This window comes from Anabrus simplex, chromosome 5, assembly GCF_040414725.1.
Source record: "Anabrus simplex isolate iqAnaSimp1 chromosome 5, ASM4041472v1, whole genome shotgun sequence".
Classification (NCBI taxonomy): Eukaryota; Metazoa; Arthropoda; class Insecta; order Orthoptera; family Tettigoniidae; genus Anabrus; species Anabrus simplex.
This window is the reverse complement of record NC_090269.1, coordinates 13,133,904-13,148,467: the sequence shown is the minus strand read 5'-3', so window position 1 is coordinate 13,148,467 and position 14,564 is coordinate 13,133,904. Positions and strand designations below refer to the sequence as shown.

At 41.5% G+C, this 14,564-nt stretch overlaps 1 protein-coding gene across 1 annotated transcript in view; it reads left to right on the top strand.

The window, feature by feature from the left end:
• The window catches only part of LOC136874326 (trypsin-like), a 69,108-nt gene that overhangs the window by 17,540 nt on the left and 37,004 nt on the right, over positions 1 to 14,564 (top strand). The gene's annotated exons all lie outside the window — the stretch shown is intronic.

Below are 14,564 nucleotides of genomic sequence, written 5' to 3'. Positions count from 1 at the left end.
AGCTAAGCTAGTTGAGGGAATGGTATTGTGTGATATCCTTCAGCCAATTTCCATTTCCAAATATCTTTTGAGGAAGAAACTTTTATTGGTGGGTCTAACACTTCATTGTTCGTTTGTTGTTCAAAGGTGCATACACTGAGTATCCAAAAATCATGGGAAGGCACTGAATGTGATGTTAATAATGAGTTTATCATCCGCGAGTCCTCAAAACGGCAGCAACACTCCGAGTCACCGACTCTACAAGGTGTTGGAATCGTTCTGGAGGGATCTGGACCCATGCATCTTGCACTGCTACCCATAACTGGTCTTGTGTAGTTGGTGCGGGGTTCATGTAGCGTACACCAGCATCAACAGCATCCCATGAATGCTCCATTGGACTAAGATTGGGGGATGTGTAGGGCCAATCCATGGTCGTAACTTCACTGCAGTGCTCACCCAAATACCTGCGTGCCACCACAGAGCGGTGACATGTCGCATTGTCCTGCTGAAACATGGCGTCTCGATCACGGTTCTCTAGGACCAAAACGGGATGCAGATAGTCTGAAGGAATCTCCACATAACGTGCACCTATAAGCGCTCCCTGCAGCTGGACGCATGGGCCTAATTGAGACCCTGAGAACGCCGCCCAGACCAGAAGTGAGTCACCTCCCGTCTGGACACAACCTTGTTGACACGCAGGATCCATATCTTTATGGGGCGTACGCCACACTCTCGCCCGCCCATCAGCTCGATACAACTGGAACAGGGATTCATCGGACCATACCACACGCCGCCACTGTTCCATGGTCCATTGTCGATGTTCGCGGGCCCATGCACGTCGTTGAGCTCTTTGTCGCGGTGTCAGCAAAGGGACACGAATTGGTCGCCGGCAGGTGAAGCCTATGCGGTGCAGTTGCCTCCTTACAGTCCTGGTAGAAATGGGTTCCTGACTCTCTACATTCTACTGGCCGGTGATCTGACTCACAGTAGCCCGTCGAGCGCTCAGTATGGTTCTACGGAGGCGACGTGATGTCCGTTCGTTAAACGCCTGTGGTATTCCCGTGCGGCGGTTTATGAGTGTGGGAACATTCTCTCTGCAATATTGAAGATCCGCCCTCGACGCTGTTGACCTGGGAATTCCGAATTCACGTGTAATCTCTGCAATGCTATGACCCATGCGCCGTGCGCAGATGATCATCCCACGTTCAAAGTCTGTTAAATAGCGGCTGTTGCCATCTTCACGACACTGGTGTCTGTGACAGACCGCTCAGCTACGCCGCAACTAGCCACAGCACTCCGGGGTTATACACGGCACATTTTTTTAATGGGACGTCCCTTCCCGTGACTCGGCCACTCAGTGTATAATGGAAATGAAATTAACACTGTGAGCCCGGACGTTTCAAGATGGCGTCCCTACCCAGTGCCGGCGTAATTTAGATTCTCAGAAAAAAAATCACAGTTCTGTCAGTTTTCGCATTATAAATTAACAAATTTATATACGTGTTGTACAATGAGTAGGCTATCCCATGAAAACAAATAAAAAATGCTTACCTGCAGCATTGGAAAGAAACTTAGGCTACAATACTGGTCCATTCTGATATCCTTGTTCACGCGCTTGAATTTCTAATTCACTAGAAAAGTTCGATAGTTTTTAGTCACTGAATAACAGAATTACACATTGTTATTCACTATACCTAGCTTTGGTATGGTAACACTCAAAATATTCTCCTTTCCAAAGACCTATGTCACATTTTTGACAATATATGGTTGTCATTTTCTTCACAGCACGACCGGTGTTATGTTTGGACTTGTCGTAGCAAACCTTGCGCGTGTTCTTCCTTCTTCGCTCCTACTGCAGGTACTCTGTCTGTAAAATGATCTCTACCTACCAGCCCTCCCGCAGTCGATGCTCGTGATTCTTCAGTAATTTCAGCCCCAACACTACTCACCAAATCATCTGCTAAACGTTCACAAAATTTCGAAAGGGGAAGTTTTTGTGAAGAAGCCTTACGGTACAGTATATAGGCATTCCCTATGGCAAGATCAAACAGATGGAAGAATAAATTTTTCCACAACTTGATCGATTTCCTTGTGAATGCATAATATGCCAACAATTGGTCGGACTTATCAACGCCAATACTGAATTTGTTATAGTCTACTACTTCTGATGGTTTGGATTTCTCATGGCCCCCTCTTGTTGCAGGTACTTCAATCGTGTCATCATGTGCAGTGCTCAGCATATACACGTCTCGAACATTTCGCCACTTTATTGCTAGAAGGTGTTCTTTCTGTAATGATATTTTTTCACCCTTTTTCAGTTTTTTCGCGAACTCTGATTTTGGCATTCCTTTCCGATTTGGCATCACGGTGCCAGCTGCTTTAGTCTGACAGTCCCTCAGATGGTCATAAGTATACAGAATAAATCGACTACTTGAGAAATGATTGCAGGCTGTTGTCTCATTACACTTTCATTCTAAATCTGTGGAGTCATATAATCTATCATTACAACACACGCACATAAATTTGAGCTTATCTAACCGGAGCGAGAGTGGAATACGAATGTCAGCAATTACGTAAGATCTAACTGAGCGCACGTGGCTACGAAACATCGTCCCTAAGTTGCACCACCAATCACTATTGATCGACAACACCACCTAACGATAGTAAAGGAAATCGACAACACGTCAAAGCAAAAACTAATTCGATAACGTGAATAGCTTTCGAGTGGCTGAATTTCAAAATCGTGGTAGTAGTATTACTAACAGCGGCACTCAGGCGCACGCCGCGTGGTAGTAATATTGCAACCGGCGGGCGCATATTAATACTTAGCGGGGAATCACACTTCATGATACTCATGGATGAATAATTATAGCATAGCTTCAATTTTCTTGGAACAAACATCTCATGTCATCTTTCTTGTTCACCTTCCCTTGATGAACTCTTCTTCTCTTTAGACCAGGATGAAAATAGACTTGGGATGTTTAAGGATTCTTTAACATTACCTTTACAATCTTTTAGATGTTCGGTTGTAATATCCGAAGGAGACGGAAATTAATATTTAGAACGGTTGAGATTTTTTACGGAAATCTCAATAAAATAAGAAACAAACATCTGATTAATTATGATTATTGACATGGATAGGTAGTTTATCATAAACTTTTACATATACTAAATTAATCTGAAGTTCAAAATTACAGTGTTAGGTGTTATAGTGAAACATATATTCAGCTTCATTTCAATAGATAATAATATCATACTGATAAAATTATTGTACGAAAGTAAAGAGCTCATCACCTTATCAGCGGAAATACATTACTGTACCGTATGAGATTGGATACGTCATCTGGTTCAGAACTGGAATATCACTCTCAAGGGTGATAATTGTAGGCGTGAGAGTCTTGAGATCTTCACATGCACGTCATATTTGACGTGGGTGGAAAGCTGGTAAATACTTCATAACGCAAGATAACATGAGAATCAGAGGAAAGTTGACAAGTTCATGAAGACTAGTAGATTATGACAGGGTGGCGTTCAAGGTTACTGGAGGTACCAGACCATTATGTCGAGTCTTGTAGGTAATAAGTTGGTTAATAACAATAGGCGTGGTTCTGCCCTTAGGTCATATGGTCATGTACCCTGCCATCCTTGAAGCAATTAAAGGAAAACGAACAGTATTTATAAAGTTTTTAATGGTTTCTGTACAGTTTATATCTTACGCTCTCTTCTCGTAGGATAGAAAAAACTTGGCAACATAACAATTGTCACATTCTAGTTGTGAACTTCCTCTTTCCTTCACCAGCACCATACCCTCACTTAGAGCTGCGAGAGGAGGAGAGGATGGGGGTTGGGTTTACTGTGAAATCCATTGACTAAGGTCACAAAGATTTGGAGACCGGTCACTTCGGTGCTGTAATAGATCCCCTGCGCAGTTCATATTCTGTACACTAGATGGTTGTTAACTTTCCTTAGAACAGTCTGGTAGGATGAAGGATAATTTTTCCTATAAAATTTCAACCCCCTTTCTCCAACGAAGAGTAACTTTCTCTTTATGGTAACTTCATGAAACTAGAAACATAAATGAGTGGGTCTAGAAGCACTTTTGTAGGAAATGAGTTAAAGGAAGTACACTATAGACAATACCAGTGGCGGCTAGTGGATATCAGCAGTGGGGGGCGCGCCTTAGTTTCATAATTCCATAATATATCTCAAGTTCTTCAAACCATGTTATCAAAATACACACTTCGAACACTTTACGGTGCAACGCATATGCAATTATTATTATTATTATTATTATTATTATTATTATTATTATTATTATTATTATTCGTGAATGGTCTCTTTCGGAACACACGAAGCTTTATTTATGATTTCGTTCACGGAGGATCCAGGATGCTTTCATCTGTTCACTAATGATCCTCTTCCTTTCTTCCGTCCACTTGGTACCTGCTCTTTTTGGTACTTCATTCTCTGGAGTAACTTCCCACTTGTCAATTTTCTTTCTATATATATTTCGATTCAAAATGTCTTCGGGTTGAATTTGTGCGTTCTTCATGTCCGCTTTTGTTTGTTGTATTATTATTATTATTATTATTATTATTATTATTATCATTATTATTATTATTATTATTATTATTATTATTATTATTAACATTTGTCTGTTCTTGTCCACGATCGAATTATGTTTACGAATAGTTTCACTGTAGTGATCACTCAAACAAGACACGACATTGACATTACCAAGCATTTCAGATATCACCCCTATGGTGATCAATTTATCTCCTTTCCTAGAACGGGAGAATAGCAGGCAAGGAATGTAGTAAAAGGTTTCTGAGATATCACTTCCACATATCCGCGCGTTCTTGTTATATACGTCAGGAGAATTAATTTGTCTTTGAAAAACCCTATTTTCATTTTCCTTGGTCTCCGGTTTTTTCAACGAGATGTCTGGTGTAGGCCTACCACACTCCTTCAGTGCGACTTTCTTTTCGATAGAAAAAGAAGAAAACGTTAGTTCTTTAATATGTTCGACGGTAATCATACTGTACGAAGTGCAAACATAACACTACGCCTACATATAAGTCACAACCTTTCTCCTAATTTCACCTCGTCACAGTCACCTCACGAGATCATTCATCAACACACAGCTATCAGCTAAACATCGCGCTCTCCAGTGAGTATCGCCAACATGAGTCAAGTGCGAGGAGACAGTAGTTACAGTCGTTACTCGTTTCGTTAGTTAATAATCCCAAACAGTACAAGACTATTTTAAATATATACCGGCACATTTAACTCAGGTAAGTGCGTCAGTAAAATAGTTCCTAGTTTTAGGATAGAAATGGCACAAATTGACCCCTGTTAAATAGAAATCAAATCAGCAATGTTTCGGGTAGGTTGGCTACAACGATAGGCCGCGGCAGAAACGCGCCGGAATCTCCGTTAGAACAGCACATCTCTACTGCGCCTCTGATTGGCTCCCTCAAGGCCAGTCGAGCGAAACTCGGAGTATTTGGTCCGCTATGAGAGAGCGCCCTCCTGCGCAGGGCCAGCAGCGCATCGGGCCGCAGTACAGTACAACTCGCGCCCTTGATAATAATAGTAAAATATTTCCCTTTTAACATTTAAGATTCCCTAATTTAATGGAACCCCGTGGGGGGCGCGCGCCTTAGCGCCTCCCAAACGAGCCGCCACTGGACAATACTGAACACTTCCGTATTCTCCCATACTAAACTGAGAGACATGTTGACAGTGGCGCACCTGGCGGCCCGGCGTTAAATATCAGGCGGTAAGACTGAAACTACATAAGTTGCATGTTGAAATTGATAGAAATAATGAAACTCAATAATGATTTCGTTTTGTCCAAATCCTTGGCTGAATGGTCTGCGTTGAGGCCTTCGGTTCAGAAGGTCCCGGATTCGATTCCAGGCCAGATCGGGGATTTGAAACGCGTCTAATTAATACTTCTGGCTCGGGGACTGGGTGCTTGTTCCAAGCCATTTTTGTTCATATTCAGACAACACACTACACATCTAACCACCACAAAAACATGCAATAGTGATTACTAGACCTCGGATACTTAAGTGCTTAAATGTTATTTTAGCTGCCTAAAACAGACTCTCAAATAGGTTCCAAAATATTTCTATGCAGATTCAATTTTACGTATATTAATAGGCATCAATTAAAATACCATGCTTATTTTTCTAAATTGATAATAATTGGTTAGGGCTAAGTATAAAACACGTTTCACTCAACTCTTTGCTGCAGAAGTCACAGAATATGATTTTACCGCCCGATGTGAAATGGGGAAACTCCTGTAACCACTTTTTAATTAAAAACAACTTGGAACCTGCGCCTTTTGGCATAAATCATCATGTATAGTGTACTACTACACTGAATTTAAAGGCCGTCCCGCAAGGTGCGCTGACAATCAATGTCTTGCGATATATCTCAAAGTGGCATGTATTCTCTATAGTCTATAGGGTAAAATCACTCGTAGTTGACAGTATAAGAAATATTTTGTACAATTTCATCCATATTTGCTTTAATTTCTGTAATTTCTGTAACAGCACCTCTATTTTTGCTTCCCTCTATACTCCATGCTTTCTCCTGGAGAATCTCCATTTAAAAGTACGTTACTTTTGCTAAGAAAGGAGATATATAAAATTTCTCAGTGCTCTGATTTAAGTCAGTAGTGGACACTTTAACTTCTGAAATTTTCAGTGGTTGACAAGGTGATGTATCAATAGTTGACTTGCAAATAATAACACCGCTTAACTGCAGATACCAAAATTTAATTACCTACAATGTTTTATAAAAATCCTTAGAGTTTATTAGTAAGTGGTACTGGCGGGTTGTATAACACGACAAACCATTTTACACAAGCATGGTAACAGGTTACTCAAAAGAGTGAACATGAAAGCTGATCTCTTTTGTTAGTTTCTGAGCCATATATATCGATGGGGAAGGTAACTTCTCAACAATACGATCCATGCCAAGAAATACAGTCTTTGATCGGCCCTTATATACACTTTTCGCAGCCGATTCAAAGGTTTCAGAATAGTTGCACTGAAATGATCTTCATCCAGTATGTTCACTGTCACAAATGGATGCTTACAATACCTTTTTGATTTCTTCATCAAAGCTAAGACAAACCTGCCTTCACTAATGGAATCACTTCTAAGACATGCTGGCTGGGAATTCACACTATCGTTCACTTTATTTTCATTTAAAAACGCAGCCATTAAAATGTCTGAGGTACCACTACACTCAGCATTTAATGACGTTTCGCTAACAGTTTTCTGAACTTCGACACTGGCCTGAGAGGGTTCCATTACACACTGAGATTCCACAGTTACTTCAACAGCTTCAACCTCAATTGTTTCAGGGACTTTAATGTACACAGAAGTCATACAAATTTCTTCTTGAGCCCCTTCACTGGTTATCTCGGAATGTCCCACTACAATTTCGGATCCCGATGGTATAGCAGTACCTTCAGGCTTAATGCTGTTAAGGATCGCATTACTCCTTGATGCTTCAGCAGCTATTTATAGAACTTCTCCCATCACAGCTTTAGACAGCTTACTCGCAATGTTTTCGCAGTGTGAAATATCAGTATCAGAAAGGCCCAGGCTTACATTATCAAGAATTTCTCCTGATGGAATGAACTCTTCGTCAGAGTCAAGAGATGATACAGTTACCGGGGTTTAGTGGATCACAGAGAGGTGAAAGAAGGTGCTGCTTGGAATGGGTCTAACTACGATATCAAAATTAACTTAAAACTTTAAATAAACGTTATATTTCTTTTCAAATCTCAAAACTTAACAAAGTCTTCACTTAGTGAAGGAAAACAATGTATCAGATACAAGGTCGAATAATATCATCTTTTAACATCTGGTCGATGATCTCTTTGAGAGCCTTCATTCTAGGAGGAAATAGCCTATAAGGCGGAACCTAACTGGGATCGAATCCGTAACCTCAATCTTGTATTCAATAAGGTCATTAACGCCAAGAGTATCGGAAAATACATCCGGAAATGATTGACACAACTTACGAATACTCTCAGCCTGCTCCTCAGGTAGATGTCTAAGGTCTAACAACATCTCATCCTGGGTAGGCGAAACAGATGAACATGATACAGAATTACATTTAAGCAAGGGAATTTTACAGTTACTATCAAATTTGAAGGTGCACGACTTGCTCTAAATGTCGAGCACTAGACCGGTATGAGACATGAAGTCTGCTTATAATATTATGGGGCAAGACAAGTGCTTAGCCGCAAACAATTTAATTTTCCAGGTGAACTTATAAATCCTAATTTTGGCAAAGATGAAACAAAAAATTTCTAATGGAGAGGAATTAGCCGAAACGCAATGAACCGAAGTCATACAAGAATCAGAAAGTTTACAGACAGTTTACATTCAGCCGAAATAATGGAACAAACACTCCCTGAGTCTAACAGGGCAGTGACCGGTTCATTGTTCAACTCAATTTTGAGAAAAGGTACCAGTGCGGGGGAGTCCGCTGCAATCCTGAGGCATTCTTTAGGACCTTCGAATGATAAATTAGAGGAACCTTGGTCCGTACCTGAGCTTTCGCTGGGTTTAACAGGGGCTGAGCCTGGAAAAGATGAACACGCCGACTCGCCGATGACACTAGTCACTTCCCATTATTAAAGTTCGCGGAGGTTGCACCAGAAGTTGAACAGGAGTGTGTGCTGTTGAGGTTAGGGCAATTCTTGGCGATATGAGAAAACGAGCCACATTAAAAACATCCTTGTGATGACCCTGGTCCATTCTTTGTCCCACTCGATTTTACTACTGGGCACTTGTTACGCAGATGATCTGCCGACCCACAAGCATCACATTTGCGGGTGGTGAAAGTTCGGCGAGGTTGAGGCCGAAAGTCTCGAAGACGGAGGGGGCTCCTTAGCGACCCGTAAGGTGTCGGCATACCTAACTCCTTCGTCTGATACCGCCATAGCCTCCAATCCAATTCAGCAAAGGTTTGAGGACGCAACGCGAAACACAGATATGATCTATAGGGTGGGGAGATGACTTCCACAATGGTCTGCACGATTTGATCTTCCGGTAAATGAAAAGCGAATGCCCTTGTGTAGAACTTACTGTCTTGGATGAAGTCTGCCAGGTTTTCATCCAGTCGCTGTACTCTGAAATAGTACCTTTGAATTAATGATGACATTGCCCGAGCCGGAATGAAGTTAGCTAAGAGATGTGCGTGGAAGTCTTCTATGGAAGATTGTTCAACTATTGCTCTGACTATTTTGTCCGAAAGGGCACCTATGGAATAAGGGTAAATAATTTGAAGAATTTGAGAAAAAGAGAGAGAAAACACTAGAGCGTGATCTTGAAATTCAACTAAGAATCTTAAAAATGAAATGACATCATTAGTAGAATTAATAGAAAATTTAGAGATTCCCCTAAGCAACATAGCCAAAGGATGAGGCAAACTGCTGAACCCAGGTGTCATAGTAGGTAACGGCCTAGGGGGTGAAGAAGCTTCAGACACAGCATTATTAAAAAGAAAGGTGGAATGGATGTACGACGATCAGGCTCAATTCCTAATGGGGCAGATGTTTGTTGCGGTGCTACAGATTTTCTGCCTTCTTCGTCCTTGGGAAGAATCCTCCTTACTTACAATGTTTACCACAGTGGCTTGGTCGGTTTTGGGAGCAGCTGCCCCAGTTAACAATTGACTAACTTTATTGGACATCTTTGATAGATGATCAACTAGATTACTCGCCTCCTTAGCATGACCTTCTTTTAACTTGAGAGACAATAGGTCCCTAACTCTATTGTAAAAGTGAAACAATCTTACCTGTACTCTTTTGAGTTGGTTAGGAGATGGACTTACTACAGAAGCTAGTTCGGTGGTGTTGTCCGTGATAGTGGTTAGAGCCTCATCAATATCCTTCTCTCCCAAAGTTGGGATACTAATAGGCAATTCTAGGGACTCCTTCAGTTTGGTTATATCTGCCGCAACCGTGCCTCCAGATTGAACATTCCTAATAAGTAATTCATAAATCAATTCCTCCTTGCGCAAGTAGCCGGGATGGAGGACTTCGCGAGGACCAGACATGATGAAAGCAATTTACAAATTTAGAAAAGGAAAAAAATTCCAGCGACTGAGAAAATTCTTAGAGTTCGGTGTGTATTCAATGTTTAGCCGTGAAAAGGGGCTTAATTGAGACCCATTCAACCACGCTCTGCTACCACTTGTTCCGGGGTATTTTTGGATCGCAGAGGTGAAAGAAGGTGCCGGGATGAATGGGTCTAACTACAATGTCTAGAATAGCATGTAAAACTTAATGTGAAGGTTAAATTTTTAGACACCAAAATTGACAGTTTTTACAAGTAGCAAACGTTAAATAATATTGCTAAAAATTCCAAGATTCTGAATCTTAACACCTTGGGCTTTAAGCCCCTAGCTTTACATTTCCTGAGTTACACGCTCAAGTTTACAAAAATCACAAACTTACTCAAGGGCAGAAATCCCACTAATTCATGGAGCACTTGCTCCCAACATTACAACACCTAGCCTTCCAGAGGCATTCCGAAATCTTACTTTGAAACAGAGCTAACAGGCTCTCAGTTTCTTCTAGCCTATTCAAGGCAATATCAGAAAATCACAATCACTCGCCATCAAGGCACAACTTACAAATTTGAAACAAGGGTATCTTGTACCCAACCTATTTGGCCTTTGCGGAAAAGATCAGGTTAAGTAAAGGGCCCGAAACACAAATTGAATGGAGGCGTGTACTTGCACTCCCAGATATGAACTCTTAAAACCTAATGGGCACTAGGCCGATGAAACAAGAGCTATTCCCAAACTACTGAGGTGACTCGTATAGAAATAACTTTAATACATGGCAGAAACGAAAGATTACAAAAGCGTGGCACCTCAAACCAAGATGAAGGGGAGCACGAGAGGTTACATCACTCTCTATCCCCGATTTACAGTTGAAGATTTTATGAAGTTATTACATTAGCCGGCAGAAAGTTACATTTTTAGAAAAGAAGGTTACATGGTTAACGATTTCAGACCTTTCCCTCGGGTTAAACTGAGGAGCTAGCAAGAAATAAAGATGTTATGTGGCCATTTCCTTATAGAAGTTCTAGCAGCTGACGAAGAGGCCTCCCGCATCCTGCTTGACACACACACTCAGTAAGATGACGATCAATTGGCCAAGTGACGTGAAATTCTGCAGTTTATAAACCATCGGGGAAAGTCCGAGACCATTCAAGATTAAACTAGCCACACCCTCTCATTGTATTGGGTAATTTAAAAGTTACACTCAAAATCGAAGAAGAAGAAGAAGAAGACTGTGATTGGTAGAAAATTAATTACAGAAATTAGGAATTGGCTGGATTCAAAACTGGCGGAAAGAAAAGATAAATATTGCCAACCCAAAAATAAATGAACATCAATTAGTAAAAAATCTTATGAATGCAAAACTTCTTTAAATCAAAAGTTCTTTCACTTCACACCAGGGTGCATGAGCATAGTTTTTAGTAGTGACATCTATAGAAGAATGTCCAAACTTCTTGATGAATAGCAAACCAAACAAGTAGAAATACAGTCAGTTCAGGAAACTTCACAATAAAAAAATTATATCATATTTTAGTGATGACATCTTCTGAGTAAATTTATAAGTTGGTCTAGTTTCAATTTCACTGTTTCACCAGTAGAGTTCTTTTAGGCGCTAGGTTTAAATGCGCGGCGTTGGAGTGTACCTCCCGGTACAGATATGAGAGATGAAAGTGAGGAATCTGGCACAAGTAAGTGAACTCAAATAAGGGCCCCGTGGTCTCCAATCCACGCTCCCAAATTCAGAGCCCCTGAGGCCCCTTTTACCTTCATCCGCCCACGCGGCCTGGCGTCATGTTTGCACTCGCGCGGCCGCCAATCGTGTTTCATTTTCATTACATTCTCTCCACTTCACCCGCACCTCTTCAAATTAATCAGGACTGCGGTGCTGACAGACTTCACAAGCACAGTTTCGACTAAAAATATTAATTAAATAATTCACAGAAATATGCATTACGTACACCACAGACATCTTCGAAATGAATTTAGCTTTTCTTATCTTTTGGATAGTAAAATAATAACACATTTTTTATCCTTGTAATTTATTTTTCTTTACTATTTCTCTCAGTAAAAGGTATTTATAGAAAAACTTATATAAAATTAAAAAGATTAAAGTCTCTCTAAGACCTACTTACATTTTTTACATGTTTCCTTTAAGAGAAAATGGTACTAATAAAATAATAACAGAAATCCAGAACTGTTACTTCCTTTTTCTCCTTCCCCAGTTCCTCCTGAATTCGAAAAATATCTTCAGAATCGCTATATCGTTGAGCCATGAACAAAAGAGTAGGTAACTCATCGTTAGTACTGGCAAAAAAGAGGAAGCTATTGTCAACGAAAAACTTTATGTCCCACTAGTTTACCGAAAGATGAATATAATTCCGAAACACTAGCAAAAATAAGTAAATATTTACTTACGTCTTCTGGTGAGGGATGGAAAAATAATTGTCACTTCCGCTCGCAAGACGGCAGCTTGGCCGTGACTGTCAGCTTTCGGACTGTACTGAGATGGTAGAGAGTGGTGGACGGGCTGAAATCGAACTCCGGCTGGCGACGAGATAACTAACTAAGAAATACCTGCCCCACCCAGGCCTTTCTCAACTCTCTGGCACGAAATGTGCTACACAATAAAAAAAATGCGGCCAATCTGTCGTCTGCGCGAGCAAATTAAGGTTAAGCTGCCTCTTACGACAGGCAAGGGATACCGTGCGTGTTATTCTCTTGATCCCACCCACAGGGGGAGAATGAGTCTAACCCTCTGCTTCTCTTTCTACCTGACCAGATCCATTATTCTCCTACGTAACTTGCCCTCCTATATTCGCCTCACATGACCCCACTATCGAAGCCGGTATATACACACAACTTCATCAATTATTAATTTCATTCCTACAGCATTTATCTCATAATTCCGAGTACCCACCTGCCATTGTTGCCACCTGTTTATACCACCGATCATTCTAGCTACTCTAAAGTCTGATTCTTATGTGAGTCAACCTAGCTTTCATTCCCATGCAGCAAATTCGGCCTGAAAGCAGACCGGTGAAAAGATAGTTTCGCCCGGGAGCTGACTTCCTTCTTTCAGAACACCGTTGATCGCAAGTGTGAACTCACTACATTTGCTTTGCTCCAGCTTGAATCAATCTTACTATACCACCATCGTGGGAGAACACACATCCTACATACTTGAAACGGTCTACCGATTCTCCCCTGTACATGGGGGCGGTAAAATTATACCCATGGTACCCCTGTCTGTCGTAAGAGGCGACTAAAATGGGGTCCCAGGGGTTCACAACGTAGGAGCGTGGGTTGGCGATCATGTGACCCTCAGATGAATCCTGGCATTGCTTCCGCTTAATTGTGCCAGGCCCCTCACACTCATCTGTACTATCCGATCTCCCTTGGTCAAATCTTGTTCTTTTCCGACCCCGAAGGTATTAGTTTTCCGAGGCCCAGGGAGTCTTTCATTTTCACGCCCTTCGTGGCCCTTGTCTTTCTTTGGCCGATACCTGTACATTTCGAAGTGTCGATCCCTTCTTGTTTTTCTCTCTCTCTCTGATTAGTGTTATATACAGAGGATGGTTGCCTGGCTGTACTCCCTCGTAAAACAATGATCACCACCACATACCACCTGTGGTTGGTAGCGGTAGAATAACACCCACGGTATCCCCTGCCTGTCGTAAGATGCAACTAAACTGGGTCCCAGGGGCCCTGAAATTTGGAGCGTGGGTTGGCGACCATGGGGCCCTTAGCTGAGTCCTGATATTGCTTCCACTTACTTGTGTCAGGCTCCTCACTTTCATCTCTTGTTCTTTTCCAGCACCGACGGTATTAGAGCACTCGAGGCCTAGGGAGTCTTTCATTGTCACGCCCTTCGCGGCCCTTGTTTTCCTTTGGCCTATGACTTCATTTTTCGAATTGTCGGGTTCCCTTTAAGTTTTTCTCTCGGATTAGTGTTCTATAGAGGATGGTTCCCTAGCTGCACTTCCTCTTAAAACAATAATCACCACTACGTGGCCCTGAGCTGAGTTATGGCATTGTTTCTACTTGTGCCAGGCTCCTCACTTTCATCTATCCTATCCGACCTCACTTGGTGAACTTTTGTTCTTTTCCGACTCCGACATTATTAGCTATCAAGGCCTAGGGAGTCTTTCATTTTCACGCCCTTCGTGACCCTTGTCTTCCTTTGGCCGATATCAAGTGCTACCAGTGGTTTAGAGTAGGGTTATAAGTTTTCTGAAGTCTCGGATCCCTTCCATTCTTTCTTTCTGATTAGCGTTACATAGAGTATGGTTGCGCAGTTGTACTCCCTCTTAAAAAATAATCACCACCACCACCACCACCACTGTCTACCTGTTCCAGTTTTCCCAGTCTGCATTCAGTACTCGTAGGTTTCTTCTCTACTGTCATCACTTTAGTCTCGGATAGGCTATTTTCACATCATACACATTGCACGTATTTTCAAGTTCCAAGATATTACATTGCAG